Genomic DNA, 21,049 nt, shown 5'->3' on the forward strand with positions numbered 1-21,049 from the left:
CTGTGGCTGTTGATGACTCTTTGGACCGGCTCTTTGGAGGAGCTCCTCCACTTTGGCCCACACCACTTCACTACACTCCAGCCAGCCAAACTTGCTTTTGCTTTTGGCCCGACTCGCTTGTCATAAAGAAATTTTAATAATGTGCGGCGCCAAAAAAGTTTTTTTCGTTGGTTGCTGTTGTTTTTATGAGCCGGCGTCGTTTGGGAGTTTCATATAAAAGTGTTAAATTCAAATGAGTTCAGAATGGGCCAAAATCCCAAGCGGCAGGGCAAATGGGTTTTCCAGCTGGGCCAACAGGGCGTATGCGTATGCGAGACTTGTCAGGCCATCAATAAAGCATTTCAGTTTGATTATACAATCATTTTTGGTTTCTGGAGATGCTGGTAATAACTTGCATCATAATACTCTCTATATGTGTTAGCATAATTATAATCATAAAGATATTGTTTGCTTTGCTAATGAACTTTCGGTTGGTTTATCGTTTCAGGTACTTCTTCATCTATTTTACATCTGGTAAGTAGTCTCTGAATTGCACCGGCACCTTTGTTGTATTTTTAAAATTGTAAAAAACTTAATTTGTATTTATAAAATAAAAAACTTTGCATAGTAGAATTAAGCTGTTATTGTGGCATATTTAAAATAAAATTACAAACGCATCAATCTGTGGTTTACCCATACATTGAAATTCCCATCGCATCAAATATCTTCTCCATAAATCGCCAAGCATTTGTGGATCTTTATTGAGATATTTGCCCAATTTGACTTAGACCATCGCTCTTTCTCTTGGTCCCTGTGATTCCCTGCTAGAGGTGACCCACAAATCAAGGGGCATTAAGCTGTCTATCTGTCAATCCCCCAAAAAGCATTCAACTATCTTGGGCATTTATCGCTTCGCTATGCGGCACATTTACATCAAAAGTAAATATCTGGAGATGTCTGAGGCAAATCCCATTCTGAGCCGACTTGGCAGTTGGCTGCATTTTCTACTCATTTTAATGATGCGCATAAAATCCACAAAATCATTTGCACAAATTAAAAGTTAACTCGGGCATAAAATTACCAACTTAACACCCGCTGAAACCGGAGGAGGGTCCATAATATCTCCCGGGCCAAAAGCCCACCTGACTGGGTCACTTTCAGATGTTGGTTTCAGCTGGCTTGTAGACCCCTCCTCTTGCTTTTACATTTTCCTTTCATTACTTTTCCCGCTGCTCACCTTTGTTTTTCTTGCTTTTTTCCCAGAGCTTATCTATGTCCGTGTAATTTGCAAATTTTCTAATTGTTGTTTGAAACTCAAGCCTTTGGCCAACACTTTGTTGGCCGAGTGCAGAGCAGAGTGACGTCCGGCCCGGAACCGGCTCTACGTCTATCCGGATGCCAGGGTGTCCGGAGGTGTTGTCCGGGTGTGCGACCCTCCGGTACTGAGACTAGGTGTGTTTTGTGTGCTGAAAAGTAGGTCGGTGGCCAACGCAGAACTCAATTAAATTGAAGGTGTTCATTTCGCTCGCATTGCGTTCGCTCGCTTTGCGCCTTTCCTTTGGCACTCAGCTTTAATTGCAATTAAGTTTCAGTTTCAATTTTATAACTATTTTTTGCTCAGTTTTCCAACTTAATTGAGCACAAGGCCTTGGGCCGTGCAAGAAAATCCAATTTATGCATGTAGCCGCTACACTCTCATGTTGCTTTTTTAACGGTCTTTCTGGTTTTAAACGACATGTGTGGAAATTTGTATCGCAGTTTTCAATATCTAATTATGGATACCCTGATATTGGGTTCTAAATGTGTTATTTATCACCACTGTTGATAATACGTGGCAGCTGGCAGAAATGGTTACTCCCTTTTTAATGATTGAAGTATGAGTATTAAAGGCAATAGTAATCTCTATATAAAGTCATCATATTCTTTGACAACTGAAAAGTTTTATTCCACAGTGTCCAGCACGTTTTCAAAAAAATGGAATCCACTATTTGTTTTATATATACCCCTTTTCATCCTTGTAATTTATTTATCTGGATGACATTTTTTCCCGTGCTTTCTGCCATAAATAATTCACAATTCATTGACATATTTTTATGAATATAACTTCCGATCGTTAAACAAGACTCATAAAAAGCGTCGGGCAGCGACCAACTGACTATCGCATCTGTCCACCCCCGCCAGACCCCTTGGAAAAAAAGCCCCAGAACACCCGACTGTATGGGGAGGCCCATTAAAACAACATGAACGCATAATTTAATTTATATTTTTTCAAGCGTGTTCCCTACTCGGGGCGACACTTCATTGTTGCCGGGCAAACAGACGGGGGGAGTGGCTGAGGAGGCTGTGGAGCCCGCCCCACATCTATGCCCCAATATAGGATACCGTACCAGACTCATCGTCAACCTTTTTGAAAATATAATCACAGCATAAAAATCAATTCCAAACGCGTGTGCAAAGAGCAAACAGACAGTCCTGAGTCGCTGGCAACGGGCGATACGCACACATGGCATCTGCCTCAAGCCCCCCACAACATGGTCCCCAAAAACCCCTGTCCCCCGTCCACACACCCCAGTCTCTCCCAATCGCTTCCATGCCACCGCACAAAAATGTCACACATTTGTACAACATTCGTGAGTCTGCAACGGGTTGCTCCGCCTCCCTGTCGAACTCCCTTTCACCTAAATGAAAAATCCTCTTGGTCTGCGAATCAGCATCAGCTAAGCAAACAACATTGCACTGCCAAACTGCGGACGGGAAAATCAGCATGCAAATAAAATAAAATAAGCAAGTAAGGAAAACAATCAAATAAATGTTGCTAAACTTTCTATAACAGAAGCAGAAATTACCCTGTGCACGTAATGGTTTTTGCTAAAAAATACAAATTATTCGATGATTTGATTAACTCCTTATTGAAAAGCCTGATCTTATCGAGCACTGAGCATATTAAGCTTATATAAAATATACAATATTAAGGATAAAAAATGCCATACCACAATTTTATGGATTTTTCGCTTTACTTTAGTCTATTATACCCAAAAGACCTCACAGGGTATTCAGCTAAGCGAAAAAATTGTCGCGAGGAAATCATAAATAGCTGGAAAACGAAGTTACCGACTGGCAGGAGCCATGCAAAGAGTCGAGTCGCTGTTGCTCCCGCTTTTCCTTTGGCTTCTGCTGCCGGATTTTCCTGCTGACGACGAGGCGCAAATAGCACGTCAGCCACATACCAAAATTTCCCCAAAAACACCTCCCCCCTTGACCCACCAGGCACAGATGTGTGTAGGCGCATTAATGTGCCGGCAAAAAAAATATAGGATAGGAAAATGGAAAATACTTTTTTGTGATTTATGGGAATGTGTGGAGGAGCCCCGGAGATTTGCTGTAAATGCGTGCCCCCCTCCCTACAGCCCCCTCGCCCAGCACCTCCTCAATGTCACACACAAAAATGTTTTACAAGCAATTTTCCAGCTGGTTTTTATGTGTGTTTGTGCATTCGTTTAACTATTTGGGCATAAAATATGACAACGATCCCCCGATCTATAAGCTAAATTGTTTTTGCCTGTCGCCAGTTTATGGCCACGTGTTGGTGTCCTTCTGGCCTCTCTCAACGTCCTCCTCCTTCGCTCTTTTCCACACTTGTTCGTTATTTTTTCAAGTGGAGCTGAGTATGGAATATTTTTATAGCCAGTTGGCATTTTTTTTGAGCTCAAGGCAAACGCCCGGCGTAAATTTGCCATAAGCAAAAGAATACAGTGGATATTGACTTTTAGTTACTGTTACCGCAAGAGTTTCGGAATATGATGGCACGCTAAATAAATAAATAAATAATTGTAACTTCATTTCCAGTCAAAGGATTTTCTCAACAAATTTTACTCAACCTTTTCTTTCTGCCATAAACTGGTTTTTTTCGTAAGTGATGCGACCTAATGTTTTTGCTGATCTCACTGGAATAGCTTTTTGAATGTCTGGTATTTAATTACGATGTTTCACTTGAAGTAAACTTCCCATAAAGTTTTTATGTTACAACTTTTTAGCATTTTTAAACAAAATGTTAAATATGGTTGATAAGTATAGTACTAAGCAAGCACTGGTTAGGTACTTCCCCATGAAGTTGTAACATTTTTAAGTTGTTGCTGGCGCTTTCGAGTGGCATAAATCTTCAAGCCATCAACTTCAACAATGTATCGTTGTCTCTTGAGACTGCCACAGAGTCTTCCCATCTCGCTGTCTTTCTCCAAACCGTCAAGTTCAAGAGGCACTTGTCGCGGATTTTAACAACTTTATAGACACAATGGGCAGAAGAAATCCGCGAGCGAAGAGGCTGCCACAGCCGCAGCCGCAAAAACTTTGCGTTTGCCACTTGTAAGCAATTTGAACTGTCAATAGCTTCGAAATCCGAATATTAACGAACATAAACAAATGAGCGAAACAGAAAAACTGCTTAGGTTGACACCCAACCGATTCAAATGGCTCAAAGCAGCCGGCCTGGCGATGGAAACTTGTTTCTTGCCCCGGGCACTTCCCGCACCAAATATGGCATGTGGTATCGGTATTGGCAAGCCCATTTTGCTGATTTCGCAAGAGCAAAGTGTGGCGGAAAAAGTATCTGCATGATTTGTATCTCGCAGATACAAAAAGGCGCCAAGCGGTGCCGTTCATCCATCAGCAACTGTGACAAATGTCCGTTTCACAACCTTTGGGTAGCCTCTTCAAATCAATTTGCCCGGGTTACTTCCCATACACCCAAGAGCCATAACTAAATCATAATTTATAGGCCCTAACCCCAGCTGGCCGGATTCCATCCTTGCCATTGCCCATCGCCCATTGCCCGCAAATAATTTCATTTTTTCACCGCTCTCCGGCCAAAGGAAACATTTTCAACAGTGGGTGGAGCTGTGAATATTGGCCATTAAATTTATGCCCAGAGATAATAACACAAGCGGCAAGTCGTTATAAGTACAGGGGCAAAACGCAGGATGGATATGGATGGTGGCAGGGACCGAGCCAAAAGAGCGCGAAGCGGAGGATGCGACGACTAAAAATAAAATTATTGCTTGGCAAACTCGTCTCGAGATGCAAAGGCAGCGATAGAGAGACTGACTGGGACTCGTACCAGATCTCCCCAGTCCCATGATTCAGCTCCAGGTGGCAACTGCAGTGGATTGTGGCCAGGAGTCGGCGGGGAGCGCTGTGGAGCTGGGATTGAAACCCTGCCGAGAGCTGGACTTGGGCACCTTGGCCAATTACCCAAAGCCCCACCATTCGCTTTCCGTCGGTTACCCTCGGAATGGTCTCCTAACCACAGAACCGTGGTGCAAGTCATTAGGAAATATTTTCATTTTAAATTGCTTAATATATACGCACTCTTAATATTTTAGGAACTGGAATATTCATATATGTATAAAATAATTTTAAGAAGCTTAACATTTTTGAGAGCTGCCATAGGCTTACTGGAAGAATCAAGAAATTATCAAGAAATTCTATCACATTTAAAATTTCGAGTCACATTTCCCTATGTTTCAGTCTACCTGGAACCACTGTGCAGTCCTGCGACTCGTTTTGTATCTGGTTGCAACAATATTTGGTTGCCAACTTGGCCAATGTATCAACAGCATTTAGGCTGCTGCCTGCTGGAGCTCCTCGCTCTTCTGCTTCTTCCGATTCTCCCGATTCCGCTCCTGTTACTCCAAGTTGTGGTTGGTATTGGATCGGTTGGCTTGGGTCCGTGTTTGTGTTTGCATTTGGGCTCGGGCCTCACTTTTGGTAAATATGTGTGGACGCGGGGAGCTAGAGGCCCTTCGCTAGCAGATTCCCTTCTTGTAGGCAGCGACTAACAGCCAAGGCACACATCGACATTCACATCCACATCCACATCCACATCCTCGTTTCGTCCCTTTGCTTAGTTAACTATGCAGTCAGCCTTTGGTGTGTTTTGCCCACTCCCTGGTACTTGGGCTCATATCTGATATTGCCAGAAGCTTACCATCCTCCCCGGCGTTTTGCCCCTTTTGTGTTGCTGTTGTTATTGGCCAACATCGGATCCACAAAGTCATCAGCATCAGCACCAGCACCAGCTTCAGTATCATCCTCGCAGTGTGCAGACTCTATGGCCCAGTGGAGAGCTGTTTAACTGTTTGGCTCAACCACCCGGTGGAAGTCTGTTTGGCCTGCTAATATGCAAACAGAGCTGCCAACTTAATGAAATTGAAATGAGCAAATTAGACAACTTTTGTGCAATGGGCAATAGGGGATTTGGCTTCGACGACAGAGCTGAGAAAATAACCCCTATGCTGCATTGGAGGCGCAGATGAACGTCCTAATGGCCGGGAAAATCTGACATTGAATTAGTGACAATCGCAGTGGGAGGTCGGATATGCACAGCGACCTTACTTTTATGAGAAGCGCAGAGAAGAGCGAAAAAATATTTTATTTTTATGTGTTGCTGTTCATCCAAGAAAGTTGTGAAAGAGCGGACTTAAAAGAACTGAATTTATGAGCCCAAAAGTAAGTCTTCATAGAAATCATAATAGGAATAATCAATTAATAGGCTTGAAAACGTTATGAATCGCTTGCCATTTTCAACACTAAAGATTTTACCCAAAGCCCCTGCAAAACATTTGCATTTATCTAAGAAAAAATATAAAGGAAAGCCGATGAATCCAGCAGAATGTACTTCCCTTCTTGCCCAAAACAAAATCATTTCAGACATTTCTGCAGTAGCCAAAGCCCATAAATCTCTCATCTCTATTTCTCAACTTAGCAGCTGCTGCCACATGGAAAAACTAGTCTAGCCATTAGGACACTCTCCAATAAAAATGCAACTCCCACAAATCGCACAAAAAGAATCCTGGCGAGTGGAGGTGAAAGGAGAAGTTGGAGATACAAACTCACATGTCATGGACTTCGCAGGGATGCAACTTCGATACCAAAACATACTGATAGATACAAACGACTTCATGACTGCACAAAAGAACCCTGACGATGATGATGATTTGCACAAAAAACAAGTGGAAAAGGAAATTTATTTTTTCAACTGTCTGCATCATTGAATTGACTGGGCAAACGGACGAATTGATGAATTGCCCTGGCTCAAGTGGCAACAGTTTAGACCAAGGAATACGGGGATAGATCAATAAATGCACGGAGCAGAGAATCGACTCATTAACTTGAAGTCCATCACTGCACTTCTTTTGTTTATTGAAGTTTAGCATGGGGCTGAGCTAAACCGTCATGGTCTCTCTCATAAAAATTTATGTTAATTTCTTTTAGAGCCCCGGCTGCAATCTGTGACTGCATGCGTAATGAGCTGGCCCAAGTTAGGTAAACAACACAGGAAAATGAAAAGGAAAGAGCTCCCCTCCACTTGCAGCTCATTAAAACATCACGAACAAATCAAAAATTTAAATAATGATTAACGCCAGCCCGAATTGTTCCGATACATCCACCTACAACGGCAGAAAGGCTCCTCTTTCTCGAAAACTTCATGCTACAATTGAGAATTTCTACGAAAGATGCTCGTTTTGTGAAAATGCAGTGTAAACATTTAAAGTAAACAAAATATCTCGACGCCGACGTGAGCTCAACAAATTAACTGCAGCCGTTTGCGAGGAGACAACGCGTCGTATGAGCAACCGTCGCAGCAGTTTTTGTGTGGATTTATTTGTATTTATTTTCCAGTCAATATAAACTATGTGAATTTTTACTGTACATAAAGGCAGTGCGAACAAAAAACGAGCGGGAACGTATAGGAGCAGCCATAGTCGGGGCTAAGTAAATAAATCAAATGCAACAGCGCACGATCCAAATAGTTGAGATGACTTCAGTCGCATCGGCTTGAGTTTGGTTTTTTCTTCGTATTTTCGTGGAAGTGCAAGCCAAGCTGGCGGGACAAGGGTTTTGTAAATAAACAAAGCTGATAAACTTTGGAATAAATTCCGGAGTTGCAGTTGGTAATCTCTCTATTCAAAAAGCGGAAGATTTCTCTATTGATTAGTGGTGTTGCCACACACGATTGAATGCTTCTTTTGTTGACAGCAAGAGGATTATCTTGGTGCTTTAAAATTTTATAAAAATACAATAAAAGTGGTAGGGCAATGGTAAACGTCATCAAATTACTACGACTATTATTTTTTAGGCGACAACTAGACAATTTACTTTTGCTCATTTTAAACAGACTAACTCAATATACTTTTGAATCCCGTTTAAGGTATTCATTTTAGAAACAGTATAAACATTTTAAGGGGTCCATCTTGTCTCTTACCGTTTTTGCTTGGCTGGTATACCTTAAATATAAATTGCTACTTGCATTAATCTCTCGCCCTAGCCAAAAATTTCCTCCGCTTTTATCCGAAAAACCGCTATGAAATAGTTTTTGTTGTGCATTAAAATTCCTCGAGTGTAATCTACTAGAAACGTTACGCTTGCAACCTGCCAAACTTTAGCTCGCCACACACAGCCATCTAAATGTACATTTACCCCAGGGTTCAGGACCTAATCTCAAAACCCAGGCAACGGAAGAACCAGCAAGACAGAGAATCCTGGGGATTCCCCATTTCGAGTCAAAGTCATTTGCCAAAAACTGGGCAACAACAACAGCTCATCAACACCTTTAGTCAGCCATTTTTCAACATGGCGATAATATGGCCACACAAGGCGCAAGTGGGGAAATGTACACTGAGAAAATTTGACCGCATTTGAAGAGGTAAATTGGGTTGTGAGATATTTGGACAAATTGAGCAAATAATAGGAAAGGACCTTATGTTATATTAAAAAACATGTAAGTAAGTAAAGTTCCTAGTTACCATACACTATTAAAACGTTGAGCTAAAAAGTTAAATTAAACGACGAAAGACTATCACACCTTTTTTTTGGGTGTAGAAGGGACCCGGAATAGCGAGGCAAATACGCAAAAACCCGGCGCACACTAAATCCACTTAAATTAATTGCAAAAGGTGATTACGTTGCTGTTTTGCCTGTGGAGTACGGACTTTTCGCCTGGCAGCAAACAGACAGCGAGCAGACAGCTGAGAAATGAGACCGCCCCTCCTGGATTTGCCACGCAGGATATCAAGGAGCTGCAGTAGGGACTTAGGACCTGCGACCGGGCAAACGTCGCCATTTCTCTAATGCCAGCGGGCAATGGCAAACACCCGACGACAGGCTGCGAAGCTGTAGCTGCAGGAAGATATGCTGCAGGTCCTTCGTCCTGGCATCAGGACCTTTCGCATCCATACTTCCGCCCCCGCTAATGGCCTTGCATGGCTGCACTGCGGAAAAATATATCTTGTGTGCATGTGCATGCTGATAGAACCATACTTTCGGAAGCTAATTTTTCAATATCAATGCCTTTTTTTTATCAATTTATTTGTCATCACCGCATGCTGATTTATTTTAAATTAAAAGTGAAATAGTCTGCACTAGACCACATTTTTTCCAAGCTTAAAATGGTGCAGGTGGCTGTCTCTTCATCTTTGCAAAGTAATTTGCAAAGAGGCGCTGCGGGAAAATGTCAGGGGGGAAGGCAGGGGCGGTAAAACAGAAGGCAAGTGCCGCCAAAATGCAGTCAAGGATAAAACGGCAGCGGCACGGAATGCCAGGATACCAATAACAGCAGATGAAGGCATCCTGTTTCGCTCAAGGCTGCTCATCTCCTCTTGTTCTTGCCGTCCTCTTACGCACTCGTTGGGCGACAAGGTGTTAAGGTGTCTCGATGTCGTTAACTGTCATCTGCGCTCGCAATTTCCGTTCATGCGGGCTTATAAATTGTGAAGAGAAAAGGGAAAAGATATCAAAGCTCACTAGATATATTGATATATATTATATATTTTATACAAAATATAAAATACTCATTCTCACTCTACACTTACCGTGATCGACGAAAAATAGATTTTAGCGTACCCTTAATAATGTAAATGGAATGTATTTTCAAAACTGTAACTAAATAAGGTAAATATATAATAATTCATTACGAATATAATTAACCGCTTACTTTGAGCTTCTAATACTACTACTATTTACACTCACTCATCTTCTACTTAATATATTACGTATGTACTTTGAATTTATTGCTTTGCAATAGAAAATGTATTGAAATAATAATACTAACTACCTCGATGTCATCGTGTGAACGTTGTTTTCAGGGTGCCACGTTGAATTCCCGCCCAGCTTCTTTTTTTTTGCATACGTGCGTGTTCGTGAGCTTAAAATGTCATTAAAGCACGGAAAGGGCGTGACTGCGAGGACATTTTCAGGACGAGACTTGAACAGGGAAGTCCAAACGCAACACCCCCGCCGAAAAGCAGAAACCAGAGACCAGAAGCCAATCGAGCTGCGTAAAGGAGCAAATATTTGGCGAATATTCCTCACTCGACAGCTCATAAAGACCATCGAGATGTCTTCGAGTAGCAGATAAAAGCCAAAAACATTCTTAATCAGCGCCGAGAGGTTTCCGCGCCTTCTCTTTGCTCCTGTGGGTGGGCGTGGCGTTGGGAAAATTTATTGATAATTGATTATAGCTTCGTTAGGTGGCGTTTAAGGCGGCGTTTTGTGGTTCGGCGCTTATCTCTTTCTCGTGTTTGTTGCTGCAAATTGAAAATGCAAATTGCCCAGATGATTGCTCCTCCGATTCCCGTTCCGGTTTTCCCACTCTGGTTTTCCGCTTTCCCCGCGAATGCAGTGTTTTTGTTGTCTTTTCGCCTTTTGATGTTTCGGCGACTTCCTTTGGGGAAAGCAAATTTTCATAAATTTTTAAAACAAACACACGAGTTGCTGGACAAAAAAGCTAAAAAAATCTGGGAACGGGAAGGAAAGCGAAAAGCCGAGTCTCAATTGGAGCTGGGCTTGGTGGCTTTTTAACGCCATTTTGTGGATACCCTGTAATCTGAGGGAATCTGTGTGCCGTGTTCATAAATGGGGGCGATATTTTTAAATAATTCAATGGAAATGGAAATATTCAATTAAATATTTAAATTTAGTTATTGTTAGGTTGTTTTTTGTACATAACTTTTATTTTCTTGATAACCTTTGTTATCCTAGTTTATTTGAGCAACATTATTCCGAATTAGTGAGTTTTAATTTCATCCCTTGCTTACTGCATAGGGTATCCCATTATTCATCAAACTCTGTCACAACAAATACCATTTTTTACAGTCTTTGTTGCTGCTGTTGTTGTTGGTGTTGTTGTTGGTGTTGTTGTTGGTGTTGTTGTTGGTGCTAGGACGTGCCTATGTGGATTGCTTTTGCTCACCTTTTGAGCTTTTAAATTATTTTCCAAGCACGTAGCTTCTGTCGGCTGTTTGCGTATTTAAACATGGCCATCATGGGCGTCGGGTGGGGGCTTAGTGAAGGAGGGGGTAGGAGGGGGTAGGGCGGTTCCGAAGAAGTGTAGGGGTGGGGTGAAAAGCGCGTAGCGGCTTTGCTTTGCCGTTGCCTTTAAAAGGATTTGCGCAATTTGCGTTTTATTTTAGGGGTTCGAGGGGGGTTTTCTTTTTTTGAAGGGGGTTCCTGGGGATCCAGGGTTTTGGGGGTGTGATGGGCTCGGGTTGTTGACAAACAAACAGCGGCGTTGAGTGACGCCGAAGACAGGAGAAGTGAAGCAAAGGACCTAGGATATGCTGAACAGGACAAGCGGCAAGCTTTGTGTTTGACAATGTCCTTGCTGATGTCGCGTTTCGCCCCCACAGGCGCCCCCTTCCGTACGTGACTTGCATTTTATTTTCCCCAAAACCCAGCCAACAACCCACTCTCATCTCCCATCTCCCATCCGCCCAACGGAGAAACTCGTTAGTAATTTACGAAAGGGAAAAGGAAAGAGAGATCACGCCACAGATAGAAATGCGGAAAACCGGGGATTCAGCTAGCTGCATGTTTTCAAAGCAATCAAATGCTCGTCTATATTCATATGGGAATAGTTGCGCTGCACGGCCATCTAAAAATATAGACTCTACAGTTTTTGTGAAGTGCCCGCATGTCTGTACTTTTTTTTTCGTTCGCGTTCCTTAACTGCAAATAATTCCATCATCAGTTGAGCGAACAGAGCCGAAAAATTTTGGGAATTTAATAGAAACAGAAACCGGCAAGGGCAACGATTGATAGCCACTTGAAAAACGGCCTCTGGTTTGCCTTCAATATCAGGTGCACTGACAAAAACTAGCAGTGGCATGGTCTGAAACAATAGTATATTATATAGGCATGGGCAAACAATATAATATTTAAATAGCTTTCAATACGGAAAATGGAATCTTTAAGGCGTTATCCTTATTCATTTATTTAAGTCATTATTTTTATGGTAAAAATTCAGTGTTGAAATTTGTATTGAGATAAAAATCATAACCCTTAAGGAACCCTTAAGGAACCAATTTGTAGATGAACTCAATAAAGTTGCTTAAAAAGAGCCGAATATTTTTCCCATGTATTTGCTGACATTGCCCAGTGCACTCTAAACTGAATTCGTTTGGGTGGGCTTTTGGCACAGTGGGACACAATGAGAAGTGCCCGCACCCACAAACTACTCATGCAATTGGGGCTCCAGATCGCAGCATGTGCAGTGGAGAACATTGGGGGGTTCCGGGTGGTTTTGGGGGCTTATTCAATCCTTAATGGCCTCAGTCGCAGCGTCGAAAGAGTTATTGAAAATGTTTTATTGTGTGCATTTGATTGCTGTAAGTGTTGAGGTCCTCCACGAGCTCGGCCTGGTGTCTAACTTATAAATATTTCAATAACATTTGAAGTGCGCCTGCCTCGCCGACTGCCTGTAGATGCTGGATGCCCAACCCACGCCTCCCCCTTCCGAAATGTAAATGCACTCTCCATTGTGCGCTGGTGTCTAGTGCTTTTGGCACTCCAGATTTAGATCGCAGTCATGGCACTTGCCATATTTGGATTACCAATCCCAAATTCAAAACATATCCATTGCCAAGGGATAGTAGAACAGTTTAAGTTTTGGGACTTTATCGTGATTGTAATACCTATAAAAATTAGGATAATTAAGTTACGTTATATTCATATTTATTTGTAATAAGTATGATAAATGTAAAAGGGCTTAGAGTGTAGAATATGTTATAACAGTTCTTACGTCGCTTAAATATTAAAACTTACTAGAATTTATTTACTATGTCAATAAAATTGTATATATTCAACTTATTGAGATTTTACTTATAACTTAAAAATTGTATATATTTTTATTAAACATAAAAATGTTCATATCAAAATGCCACTGATAATGCATGATTTTACAAATTGCCATTTGCGAAACATCTCGATTTAGTGAACCGCATAAACGCTCCTTCTGACCATGTTTGAACGGGCTTACGGGATATGTTAGCCAGCATTTGTTGGCTCGCTAGATGAATTCTATGGCACGTCTGATATGGTTCGATATGCACACACATAGACGGCAAACACTTTCAATTGGAGGGGTGTATTTGTGCTTTAAAACTTTCCACAGTCGGGCCAAAAGAGTTTCGACCCATCGACAGATGCAACCGTGGCTCACTCCATTTTCCTGCCGGCACGAAAAAAGACGTCGAAGCCTTTCGGCCTGGCCTAGAAAAGTTTAACTCAATTACGGGCCCAGTCGGCACACGTGACTAACTGGGATTCTGTATCAGATGAGGTAAGGTTAGCCGAGGTTATTTGAGTATGGTCGCAATGGAGTGGAGTGAGCCCAAAAGCTGGCCAAGCATTAAGCAGGTCGACTCGGGCCACCTACAAATCCCCTTTTCAAAACTCATTAGCACAAATTCGTGCCTTTCAATACCAGTTAGGAGGCAAATCTGCGGAGGGCAGTCGGGTTCCTTAGATTATTGTGGGAGTCTGCTGGGCTAATTTGGGCTAGCTGACAAAATTTATGCTGATTGTGGGGCAATTTACGGAAATTCCTACAGTCTACTGTTGGAAAATTTTCGGGTTGCCTGCGAGCCATGAGTTTGGAAACCTTTGGCCCGGAAATAAAAAATGTTCTCTTTCTGTTTTCCATAACTAGTACAAGGCACTCAGCCTTGAAACAATGGAAATAAAATAAGAGAAACCTTTTCTTCTTCCTGTCTTAGTTATCCTTAGAGGATTGGTTGGAATAGTTAGGTAGGTCAGTATTCTTAAGATCTTAGGGGAAAGAAACGGAAATAATTGGAAAATATCCCAAAGAGTTCTGTCTGCTCTAAATTATTCTTAAAATAATCGGTTTTTTGGTGTATATTCTTAAGGATTACATAAAATCTAAACCAATCTAATGCGTCCTAACTTCCATGCATTTTTAATCTAATTTTGAACTGGTTTGTTTTCTTTTTCAGATCCAGGCCGACTTTTGTCTAATTTATTGACTGCAGCCGCCGAACAAGGTAGGCAAAAGAGTTTAACCTTTTTTTAGTACCCCAATCTATATATGCAAAGTAGAGTTAAATGAATCAGAGCTTGCGGAGTTGGGTGAAGAGGTCCTAGTCGAATCCTGCGAGTTCTGCATATATAAATTGTATAAGAACCGGAGTTCTTTCGGTCGTCGCTTGGTTTCCGTTTCCGCTTTTGGCTTTCGCTTTTTCATTTCCGCCTAATAAACTACATAATTAAACTGGCAGGCAATGGGATTAAAGGATTCAGCGGCGGAAAGCCCCGAAGGAGTCCAACTCGCACACACTCACTTGAGCATCCGAGTTGGTTTCTGGCCCCGGCCAAAGTTTCGTTCACGAATTAAGCTAAATTAATTTTTGTTCCTTGCCGTCGTTGTTGCCAATGCTACTTAAGTCCTTTGACTTTTGCTCGTTTGATGATGGAGCTCTGGCCGTTAGTAGTCCTCTCATCTAATATATGTGCTTGTCTCGTAGCATCGCCTTAAATTAATGATGTGTTTTATGCGCTCCTGTTGTTGGTCATGCCGAAGAAAAAAGTATATTAGGGAAGAGTAGGGAAAAAATCACAGCAAATGCTATTTAGACGTCGAAAGCGCAGCATTAGCAGTAAATAAAATTGGATAATGCGACAAGTCGACCGCATGGCAGAAGCTAACTACAAGATGCTAAATTAGGGGTAATAAAAAAGGAAAAGTTCGTTGAGGAAATTTTAACTTCGAAGGGCGACTGGAAAATTAGCCACATCAGTAGATAATTATTAACAAATCGTTCTGTTTGTAAGCAGAAGTTTAAGTAATACCTTTTATTTGTAATTTGAAGTTTTAACTAACATTTCTTTGTTAACTATAAACATCTTTATAAATAATTTAATAAATTTGGTACTGTCAAAAATTGCCCGTTGCAAAAAAGGGATATTAATGTGTCCCTTAATTAGCTTAGATGAAGAGCCCCAACGAAATCCCCTTCAGATTGATTTAACCCAGTTGAGACGATTTATTGCCCAAAAGAGTATCGCAAACAGGACAGATGCTGCAATGCAGAAGCCAAGGGATACGAAACGCTTGGCTCTGACAGGCTAAAGGATTATGTGTCCTTAGCTAGCGCTCTCTTGTCTATCCAGCTATCTGGTTCCCGTAAGCCAGCAATTTTTCATAGAAAAGAAGACCGCAGGAAGCAGGGGCCTTACACCTGGCCTTCAGAATAAACCACAAGACCGTATAAACTCTTTCCCGACCGAATGACTTAATACAATCTGACTGCTGGCATCGATGAAGACAAACAGAATCGGGTGTGTAAACAATATTTCAGGGTACAAATCGATCCCGCAAGCCGGAATCAGAAATCTGTTTAGCTCAGAATGTGAATTGCTCCGAGTTCTTACACAAATATTTTGACAAAACGCCTGCTGTTTTCCACATAAATATTTATATTTGCCCCGAATGCACCACACACACACACCAAATACCTATCCTACTGGCAACCGAAACCCGAAGGATCCAGAGTATCTTATCGTGGCATCTCTACCTGCCGCAGACTTCGAACATGGACCAGCATCATTGTATCTGTATCTGTATCTCTGAATCTGTATCTTCAGGCATCACACGGGCGCATTAATCTGTCGTGCGTACACAAATTCCCGGCCCCTTTCCTGGTCCTCGGAAATCGAATCCACAATCCACAAAAATGCAGTTAAATAAATTACAAACGCTCTGTCACCCAGCGGTCGAGGAGTTTTTTGGAGTCGCATGTCGCGGGTTTATCGTTCGCTGGGCATCGCCTGGCTTTTCTTATTCGAATTTTACTCTTTAATGAATTTCTCGGTTCTGGTTCAACTTCTCCACTTCTCCTTTTATCCTGTCCCCAATCTGCGTGCTAATGAAATAAATGCCCGGACAGCGGAGTCGTTCTCGAATGGGTTCTCAAGTTACCCGCTGCATTGGAACACGAACATGAGCAATCTGTGACATTGCCCACATATGGAAAACGCTAGCGGCCGATGAAAAAAGTAAGAAATACTAAGGGGACTCGAAAATACGATACTGAACAAAATGCATATAGGAATTATGAGACAGCCATGGCACATAAATTCCTCAATGTGTGTGGGATTCTACACAAAACTGCTGCGGAGTGTTTCTTTCGAGCTTGAAAAAGGGTAATCTCAGAGAAATCTGGCTTGGGAGTTCGGGTTGTTGAACAAGTTTATTAGATTGATTTATTCCCGAGAATATTTGTTTGTCTCCATCGTAATTTCTTTATTTGTTTGAAATTTAAATCGTGTCGCCAATTAATATGTTGTATGATTTATCATTAAGGAGTGTTTCATGCACTTGTAATTAGTATTTCATAGTATTTATAGTTATTTGAAAAAGTTTCAAACATTTGAGAATGATTTATTTAGGCTCTAATTAAAGTGCTCTATATGATTAATACAAAAAGCTTAATAAGTTACATGGCATTATATATTTTAGGGTTACTAGTATGGTCTTTAACCTCTGATTATAGGTTGTGTAGACTCAATTTGTTGAGGCAATTCATCCCCCGAAAAATAATCACACTTCGTACACAAACCAATTGACATTGGCCATAAATATTCCTCAACTAACTCCTTGCAGTTGTGGCTGCTTAATTATTAATTTCGCATTTACCGCAAAACGTTTATTGGACTTCGTGTTCCGTTGCCGGTATCCACTTAGGCCCCAACCACCCAATTCACCGATTCACCAATCCAAATCCAAGGAAGCCGCAGGTCGAAAGCAATCTTCCCCAGTCGTCGAACTTATTTCCTCAATTGCATAAATCGAACAGAAATTTGTGTTTTGGCGCGTGTCACGAATGAGCAAAACAAGTTAAAAGACCCGAAAAAAATACGAAAACCAAAGCGACCAACTCCTGCTCTCTAATTTTCCCTGGCTTTTGAGACAATGTGACAAGGTCTGGCCCACAGCCGCCCCCAAATATCAGTCTATAGTCTGTTTGTCACCCAAGTCATTTACATGCTCCGCCCGACTACGTGACTCACATACTTAGTGCCCGGAGTGCCCGGCCCTCCAAGATATTTCTGTGGGGATTTCTGTGGTTGCCCCCGACTTGGCCTGGGCCACATTTGATCAAAATGCGAGCGTCCGCCGGGAGACTGAAGCCCAGACTGGGACTCAAGTGAGTCACGAACGCCGTCGATAAAATATTTAAAATTCATTTCTAACATTTAGCCCACTCTGCTCATCACCAACATCGATTACTCATGCCCCGAAGTTTAAACCGTAAACTGCCGCAGTTGGCTGCAGTCTGGAAAAAAAGATAATCATATTATATAATAGTTGGTCATACAAAAATCCCTATGAACTAGTACTATGTTTTCCTATCTACTTTACTTATCAATAATAGATAGTCATACCAAAATCCCTATGAACTAGTACTTTAATTTTTGTATCTTCTTAACTTAGAAATAATCTATAAAGTGCAGTTGAATTAAATTATATTAAATTCTTTAATTATTTTTCTAGGCTCAAAGTGACGGGTATTACTTTTATTCACTTAGTAGAAATATTTAAATAATCTTGTAAAAGTATACACGTTATTCCGAGTGTAGATAGCTGTTGTTCCAACTGCAAGTTTTGTGTTGGCTCTGCCATATCTTGATAAGTCTCAAGTTGTGCTTTGATTTATGCCCGTGTCGGTCGCACTCACCTGGCCAAGATTGCATCGAAGGTAAATAGCGCAGGAATCGTTTGGCATCGAGAGCCAAACCACCTGGGGTGGTCGGTTGCCTCAATAAAAGTTGCACTCGCTTTCGCACTGGCAATTGCCATTGCCATTGCAGTTCCAGTTGCAGTTGCATTTGCAGTTGCAGTTTATTAGTTTTTCTATTAAATTACATATCAACGCAGTTCTCATCGAAGTGCGAGTGAGCGCAGATAGATAGATAGCCCGGATAGATAGATAGCTCAGATATCTATAGCTCCATAAAGCCTTTGCTTTCCGATACAAGTCATGTATGTTTGTTGTTTGCGGGTGTTGATTGTTTGTCATAAATATCTGAGCTGCATTTTATTGCTGCCACCTAAGGGGTTTTTCTGGATGGCAAATTGTGCATAAATAGAATTGGCGCAATTTACACATTCATAAAATCTTTGCAATGTCCTGAAATCCTTTGAGTCTATACGCATTCTTAAATAAGATATTCTTGTCCGTTACCACAATTGGGATTTATCAAAATCATTCACTTGTGAATTTTAATCTCAAGGTGTTTAAGTATATAAATAGTCGTATCCAAAATCTTACTCATCTCTCATGGAATTTTCTCTACTTGATAATATCCTCAGCCTTCGGTTTATCCTTGGCAAATATTGAATCCGTGTCACAGCCATAAAGTCTTCTATGTCTTATCACGACCCGCGGTTGTCTTTATCATATTTTATATACATTTTCTATTTATTATTACATGTGATATGTGGTCTTGAGTACCCCTCTCTCGCATTCTGTTGATAAACTGGGCTGCCACTCACCTAGAACGGAATCCCCAACTCCCGACCCTCAGTCACTTCAGTTGAGTTCGATTCCTTTGTTGATTTTTCTAGATTTGAAGCACTGATTGTGCGCGCATTTTACAACCGTACCCGTAACCATATTCCCCATATTTTCCCGGCCTGCCTGCCCGCTTTTATTTTCCGGACAAGGTGTGAATTGTGGAGGAACTCAACTGAACTGAAACTGCAGTCTGGAATTGGAACTCGGTCCGTCCGTCTCTTTGCTTTTTTGATCGACAGCTTGCCTAAAACTGTCAACGCGTTTCTTTATTTCTGTTTCTGTTTCTGTTTCTGCTTTGAGTTTGATTTCGATGGCGGTTCCAGTTCCCATTCCCCACATCCTGTGTTTTATGGCGCATTTCGTCGATTCCCAGCGATTTGTTTAAGTTGCAGCCGCTTTGTGTTTGCACGGTTGCACAGTAGATTGTCGTCGTAATTGTCGCTGTCACCACGGTTCCCTATCGAGGGTATACCATAGGTGCTTTATATCGCAGTCGACTGAACGGATCGGGTTTACCCACCTCCTCCGAACCGACGCTTAGATTAAGATTAAGGGCGTCAACTGTCGGCATTTACTCCGCCTCTATAGGCTGTCAAAATATGAATTTGGTTCTCATAAATCAGATTCATGGATAAAAATAGTCAGAATTATGGCATTATGGGATGAAGAGTTATTGTATTGTTCCTAATTAATTATATAATTAATATTCTATTTAGGAATATGCAATTCGCAAAAGAAAGCCATGAGAATGGCAACTGTAGAGCACTTTCTTGTGTTCTATTTTCGGCTAACCCTAATTCGCACTCTTACTCGTATGATACAATCTTAAAGAGTTTCCTTAAATAAATCCAAGTGGAACCAATTTTTCCCATTTTTCCACACCACACCTCACCGGCGAATAACATTTAATCAATTTCCCATAAATCACATGCCAAATCAGCTCGATGTCTGGCTACTTGAAAGGTTCTTTGGAACTGCCATCTAAGCTCATGCACTCCCACAATTTCTCTACTCTGCAGTGCATATCATGACTGCACAAAATTGCTTAACTATATGGAAAATTGACAAGTTTTGATGGCTGACAGTGCGGTTGAGCCGCGCTGGCTTTTCCACATTTTCCCGCACAGTTGGGTTATGCATGATTTGCAATGAAAAATGCAGAAATGGAAAAGGAAAACTTGATCAAAAACTGCTGGCCACCAAAATGGTAGCTTAACCATTTTCCCTTCGGCAACTCGTTTACATTTCATTCTTGACATGGCGTGCTGCAGCGCATTTTCCGTTTGGAATTATTTCAGCGATTCTGGCCAATTTCGAAATAGAAAAAGTTTGTTAGCTGCTTTTGTTTTTCTATGATGATTGACAGAGGAAAATGGGGGTCGGGTTCAAAAGTTGATTGAACCTCGGCGACAGTTTCAGCTTGGAGGCGAGGTTTCCTCAATCGATTCCGGAAAAATGGGTAAACAATTTGTCAACGGTAGATGGCATTAAGCGATCCATAATGTTGTCTAAACAGAAAGTAATTTTCAAAGCGCAGAACCTCAGGAGTCGAAACTCCTTTTCTACGTCCTGCTCTCTGCACTGAAAGAAACAGGTCCTATTAAAAATTATGGTAGCATAAAAATCCCAATTTAATCGTCCGATTATGTTTGCATGATTATGTAATTGGCTTATTCGAAATATTCCTTTGGTAAAATGTGTATTATATCTTATATAGGAATTATTCCGACAGTAAGTTTCGCTCAGTGTGCATTTTCCTGACCTGACTATTGGGACCAACCGCAGTCACAGACGAGACATGTCAACTGCTAATGTCACTTAAATGCCAGTGCCGCGTCTATCACAACCATTCCTTTCCCTTCCCCTCACCTCGCTACCCATCCGTTGCAGTCGTCGGTGCATGTGTGTCCTTTGGTTTCTTTTGTGTCCTTTTGAGAAAATGCCAGGACTACATCCGCTTAGGCGTGCTGGAAATTGGATTTTCACAGCTGCCAGACAGAAACGCATTGAATGCTGCGGAGCGAAGGCCATTGAGTTGCCCTGAGATTTAACACGCTTTAGATTTCTTCCCGCTTTGTCTCCATGGGAATTTCGCAGTGCTCGCTGTCCAGTTGATTCGTCATAGGGTCTCGGCCCGCTCAATCCCCATTCATTATTCCTTTTTGGGCGATTTCAAGCCTCATTATTAGCACTGACTGCCC

The 21,049-nt window shown here is 41.6% G+C and overlaps 1 protein-coding gene across 1 annotated transcript in view; it reads left to right on the top strand.

Moving 5' to 3' along the window:
- LOC26535923 (frizzled-2) overlaps nt 1–21,049 on the top strand; it is a 90,542-nt gene that overhangs the window by 34,672 nt on the left and 34,821 nt on the right. Inside the window, exons 4-5 of the mRNA XM_039374882.2 lie at nt 488–513; nt 14,268–14,315. The gene's annotated coding sequence lies outside the window, so the exon portion shown is untranslated. The remainder of the gene's footprint in view (nt 1–487; nt 514–14,267; nt 14,316–21,049) is intronic.

Source organism: Drosophila yakuba, chromosome 3L (assembly GCF_016746365.2).
Source record: "Drosophila yakuba strain Tai18E2 chromosome 3L, Prin_Dyak_Tai18E2_2.1, whole genome shotgun sequence".
NCBI classification, from domain to species: Eukaryota; Metazoa; Arthropoda; class Insecta; order Diptera; family Drosophilidae; genus Drosophila; species Drosophila yakuba.